The sequence below is a fragment of the Podarcis muralis genome, chromosome 12 (genome assembly GCF_964188315.1).
Source record: "Podarcis muralis chromosome 12, rPodMur119.hap1.1, whole genome shotgun sequence".
Lineage (NCBI taxonomy): Eukaryota > Metazoa > Chordata > Lepidosauria > Squamata > Lacertidae > Podarcis > Podarcis muralis.
In genome coordinates this window covers 41,454,261-41,460,158 of record NC_135666.1, presented here as the reverse complement: position 1 = coordinate 41,460,158, position 5,898 = coordinate 41,454,261, and the positions used below count along the sequence as shown (strand labels likewise).

General features: G+C 42.3%; 1 non-coding gene across 1 annotated transcript; it reads left to right on the top strand.

The window, feature by feature from the left end:
- The first annotated feature begins 3,891 nt into the window (after positions 1-3,891).
- TRNAT-UGU (transfer RNA threonine (anticodon UGU)) lies at positions 3,892-3,964 on the top strand. The gene has a single exon. It is a non-coding gene; the product is annotated as a tRNA-Thr (tRNA).
- The last annotated feature ends 1,934 nt before the right edge of the window (positions 3,965-5,898 follow it).

Below are 5,898 nucleotides of genomic sequence, written 5' to 3'. Positions count from 1 at the left end.
CAGTTCACTGTCCCTCAGACACTGTTGGGGGCTGGACTAAAAAGGTGCCAGAAACATGCTCTTTTTCATGTATTTTTAAAATTATTATTAAAAAAACCTTGTTTCAAAATAATAGCCAGAACAGACACACAACAGGCACTATCAGTAATAATATAAGTAACCTATACATCACCTTTATATTTCATTTCTTCTGGGTTATTTTTGATGTTGTTCCTCATGCATATGACTTTCTCTGCATTGAAGTTTATTTTCAAACTTGGGGAAGTCTGGGTGGAGAGCTTTATTTTAAAGATTAACCCACCACTATTTACATGGAGATTCCCTTGTACGATAAACTGTTGCAATTCAGACTTCTCTTCTTGCTAATTCTATTTGCATATGTTGCCTGTGTTTTTGGTGCTTCCCTAACTTTTAAGGTTTCCAAGGCCGCCACATGGGACCTGCGTGTGCGTTAAGGAGGCAACTGGCCGGCGAGGTGCTGCTCCGGCGAGTACAGAGCTGGCCTGAGGGGAAGGGAGGAGGGTAAGGGGTGGCATGGAAGGGGTTCCTTCGCCGCCGTCCCGCCCTCCGGCGGCTTAAAGGGGGAGCGCGCCATTATTAAGCAGCTGGTGGCGGCGGTAGCAACTGTGTTACCAGGGCTTTGTTACATGTGCACGGTTTTACCTCAGGGCTCTTCCAGCTCGGCCGCTTTCGAGCCTTGAGCCTTGCGGGAGGGACGGATCTGACCCGTGGGCCGTAGTTTGAGGACCCCTGCTATACCGTTTGCTTTGGCTGGAATAACTGGTAACAAAGTGTTGATGTTAACTATTCTTCTTTATTTATAGAGCATTGATTCAGATTATGGCACTTTGGAAATGAAATATATGTTTGAAAATTGTTGCTCTCCGCCTGCTGAGCTGAATACTAAGAAATTGCTTCTCAACTTGAGTTGAACGTTATCTTTATTTCTATCTGTACAACTCCCATTTTTAACGTATTCTTTTTATTCTATGTATCTGAGGTTTATTATGACATATGTGTCTCTGTGTCATACATTATTGCTTTATTGGTTCTCAACTACATTTGAATCAGCTGTCACTGCCAGCCTGGGAGTTTTCATTTTGAATTTATCTCTGGAAAGTCTCTTATCTATGCCTAGTGCCTGTCTAATATTTTGAACAGCAGTTCTAAGCTCAAGGGGAGAATAACATGCTGAAGCCCCTATACAGACTGGATTCTATTAAATGCATACAGCACAAATTTTCCTTCTACCAGTTGGTGAGTTCGTACTTGAGACAATGGGGAATCAGTATAAATATTGAAATTTGTTTTATTTTGTTTAATTAAAAAGGATGGGGAGCTAACTGACTAGGGAGGATAAACTCAACTTGGCCTGCATCTCCCCTCACCGAAAAAAGTTATGCACTTTAGATGGCTGGACAAATTTTGTGCTTCACTCAGCCCCAGGACCTGCTCCCCCCGACAAAAAAACTGTGTCCCACCCTAGTTCATTTTTTTTATTTCAAGAGTTGGCCATTCTAAAATCAGACAATGAGTCTGTGTTGAGTTCATTTTTATGCAAATATGTCTCAGGTCAGTTTACTGTTTTGGGACTGCTGATTCTGTTTGCCTATAAAGAAGTTTTTAAATAAAAAATATGAATTAGTTCTACCACCACACTTCCAATATTCTTTTGTGTGGTTAACAGTACACATTGTATTAAGGCTCCCTTTGTTAAACCATTAAAAAAACCACCATTGCTGTATTATAACATTGATTTTAATTGTTCTTTAATAAGAACTCTGAAGTTAGTCAACTCCTAAACATTTTATGTGATATATTTACTTTATAATAACCAAGGGCTTGCCACAAGGAGGAGCTAAAGTATCAGACTGAATTATTCTTACAGATGAATCTGGACATACATTTTTCCAGTGGGAAGATCTGTTTACATAATATGTGAGTACTTTGAACTAATCTCAGTACAATGTGTGTGTATGTTTTCTTAAAAAATTGAGTGTGCTTAGTGTACACAGAAAGTTTAATTTTGTTACGGTAAACTCAGGAGTATTATACAATTTTTATAGTAGGGAATATACTATATTCTGTGTTGGCATTCCCAGGTACATGGCAGGTAGTAAATGTGGAATCACATAATTGTTATGAAAAGAACTTGAAGAATACAATCCTAAATCAAGAAGCTGGCAACCAAAACAGAGGAATAGCAAAAGTCAGGTGGATTGTACCAGCTAAGCTTTTGTGGGGAAGTTCTGCCATGTTGGTCTTCGTGCTAATTGCAGTGGCGTAGCGTGGGGGGTGCGGGGGGGGCCCGGCCGCACCGGGTGCAACATCTGGGGGGGCGCGCGCTCGCACTCGCAGCTCTCTGCCCCTGCTAAAATTCACGGGTTAGGGGGCGCAAATTACTTGCCTTGCCCCGGGTGCTGACAACCCACGCTACGCCACTGGCTAATTGGCAGGATGCTGGTAAATTAGTATTTGCCCTGCTCCCCCAGAACCAAATCAGAGCTTCGCCCTGAGGTAATTCCAAGAGGATGAAAGTTTGTACTGTGTTTCAAATGGGTTTCCACCAATACTAGAATGGTTCAAGGGCGTGCTTTTTTCGGGGGGGGGGATGCAGGTGTACACATGCCCCTAGACATTTTGTGAATCTAAGTTTGGCCTCATTGAGGCGCAGTATTTCAATATGAATAGGAAAATGAGAGTACCCCTAAACGTTTTTTAAAAGAAAAAAAGTACTGTTTCAAGGAATGGCTTAACAAGCCCCAATCCTTAGACAAGGACTGGGAGATCCAGAATGACATGCATTTCCCTATTTTCATCAGAGAAATGTTAGAGGGTACAGTATGGTATTTTTTATGAAGTAAATGAGTAAAAAAGGAAAACTAATATATGCCACAATAGGACAATTGTTGATATCGACATCATACTTACAAGGAGCCAGACTATTCAGGCAACATATATATTCCAGGGAGATAACCTGGCCTCATAGCTTTACTTGAGAATAAAGTAGTATCACAGGACTGTGCCATTTTCTAGTGAATCTTCTAGAAGTCTTTTAGTTTACAGCTTACCGGTAAGCTTATTGGTGAGAACTTCAAGAAAGAGGAATAATTCAGGAGGACAGAAGTTTCTGGTCTCTCCTGCATTGGCTTTCGATGTTGGAGGAAGCAGACTTAACACAGACCATAAGTGAGCATCCACTATCTTGCCAAGCGTAACAGATGGACAGACGGCAACAGGGCAACACTTCTGCCGTTTCTCTCTCTCCTGATTGCTCTATTATGCAGTCAGAAACTCAAGGAATTTGCATCTATGTTAAATCACAGCCAAATTACTCAAAGGTGTTGCCACTCAGAACTATTGTTCAACCATATCAATGCTCTGTTCTGTGGTATATATATATATAACTCTGCTTACAGCACCAACATTTCAGAATATGTCCATCTCAGCTGAACAGCCACAGTTAATATAGATCATCTTTTAATATTTCGCAATAGGTAGCAGTTAGAGACCTGGCTCACACCTGGCTCCTTAATACTGCCGCTCTACGTTGGATTAAATTCCATTGAGTTCAATGAGGTTTAGTCCCAGGTATGCTTCCTTGGGTTTCCTTCTTTAGGGCGGTTTCCCAACCCCCAAACTTGAGATGACTGCTTTAGGATTCTTCAGTAGCAGGTATGGACAGGGTTTCAAAGCTGCACCCATATTAAAAACACATCTTCTGGCTATTGTTTTGAATGTGTCATGTTTCTTCATGATTCTGCACATTTGTGCAGGTGTGTAGAGAAATATGCTGCTCACATTGGCCCTCCAGATGTTGCTGAACTACAACTCCCATCATCCCTGGCTTTTGACTATGCTTGCTGGGGAGTTGTACTTCAGCAACATCTTGACCGAATAGCTCAGTTGGTAGAGCATGAGACTTGTAATTTCAGGGTTGTGGGTTTGAGCCCCATGTTGGGCAAAGGATTCCTGCGTTGTTGGAAGTTGGACTAGATGACCCTTGTAATCCCTTCAACTCTATGATTCTATGTGGTCTGGAGGGCCAATTTTCCCCCACACTAGGACAATTCAGTTGAAAGGGAAATCCCATTGGAGAAAGACAGGACTCCACAGCGCCATCTGGTGTCACAGTGCTATAACTCAAATAAAGCACATTTTCTTTACTAACGTAGCTGAGTCCTAGCTCTAAAAGGACAGCCTTTTTCCTTTTTTAAAAAAAGAGATATGCTTTCTTTTGTTCAGAATTATAGCATTATTCAAAACAACCAACCTTAACATGAATACAACTAATGAAGGCTCATATCCTAGGCATACTTATTTGGGGTATGCCCCCATTGAAGAAGGTCAGATTTACTTCTGGGTAAACATGCACAATACTTGGATATAACATTTCATTAATTGGGCAGTAGACCTGAAGTTTAGTTTTAACACCAGAGAAAATCCCTTAAAACGATAACGTCTTTGAAAGGCTGTTAATAGTTGCTTTCCTTCTCTGGAGCTCACTAAAGGAAATGCCACAATTATTTTCTTGCATTCACTGGAGGCAGCAGATCAAGGGAGGCGTTGGGCTACCCTTCAGCTTAATTAAGTAACCCTGCTTAGATCTCTCTTTGACTTTTTTGTGGGGGGGGGGAGAGCCAAAGAACGCACTGTTTTGATTTTGTGCCTTTGTGCCACTGCCTGAATAAAATATAAATCAGAGTTCCCCTGTCACAATTCACTCCATTTCCAGGGAAATTTTCCTTTCTTTAATTAGGCACTGAGCCAGCATATCCATTCCAGGCCAATGCATGATAACCCAGCACCAGTATATCTATTGCAGGCCAGCTGGAAAAATTCTATTAGGTGCATTAGCATGTTTTGTTTCTTGAGTATAAGGAACTCAGAATGAAACCTCCCTGTGGGTCTTTTGGCAAGAGGGCAGTTTCCCTCTTCACACATTTTTGCCCTTTGGGGCAAGTTTTAATGGGAATGTAACATAATAATAATAATGCTTATATTATTTATATGCCGCCCTACTGACTGTGTTGCCCCAGCCACTGTGGGTGGCTTCCAACAAATTATTACGTAAAACACAAAAACCCTCAAGAAACCAGAGTGCGGCCTATATTTGCTCTCTTACAGGTAAGGTAAAGGTAAAGGTACCCCTGACCATTAGGTCCAGTCGCGGCCAACTCTGGGGTTGCGGCGCTCATCTCGCTTTATTGGCTGAGGGAGCCGGCATACAGCTTCCAGCTCATGTGGCCAGCATGACTAAGCCGCTTCTGGCAAACCAGAGCAGTGCACGGAAACACCATTTACGTTCCTGCCGGAGCGGTACCTATTTATCTACTTGCACTTTGATGTGCTTTCGGAACTGCTAGGTTGGCAGGAGCAAGGACCAAGCAACGGGAGCTCACCCCGTCATGGGGATTTGAACCACTGAGCTTCTGATCAGCAAGTCCTAGGCTCTGTGGTTTAACCCACAGTGCCACCCGTGTCCCTCTCTTACAGGTAGAGCAGCCTTAATTTAAGATGAGACCATGGGAAGTGCGTGGAACTTTGGACAGTTTTAGGAAAAGCATCATGTGTCCTTCTCCACAGGTGCCTGTTACATGTTAGGGCTACAGACAGGCTTTATGGGAGGCTTATAGCTGGACCAATATGGTAACATTTCCAATAAACATTGTCTTGTTTGTGGGATGTGAGTTGAATGGGACTTGTCCTTACTGGCATGCCAAGCTCTATTGAAACTCCTTCCAAGGTTTTCCACTATATAACCTACAAAACTCATTTGAAAGCTTCTTTTTAGGTGGAAACAGCAGCTTAATATTACTGTGCAGCCGACTGTCTAAAACATACATGGCATTCAGAGTGATGAGCACCACTGATGCCCCATGAACCTACTTATACAGA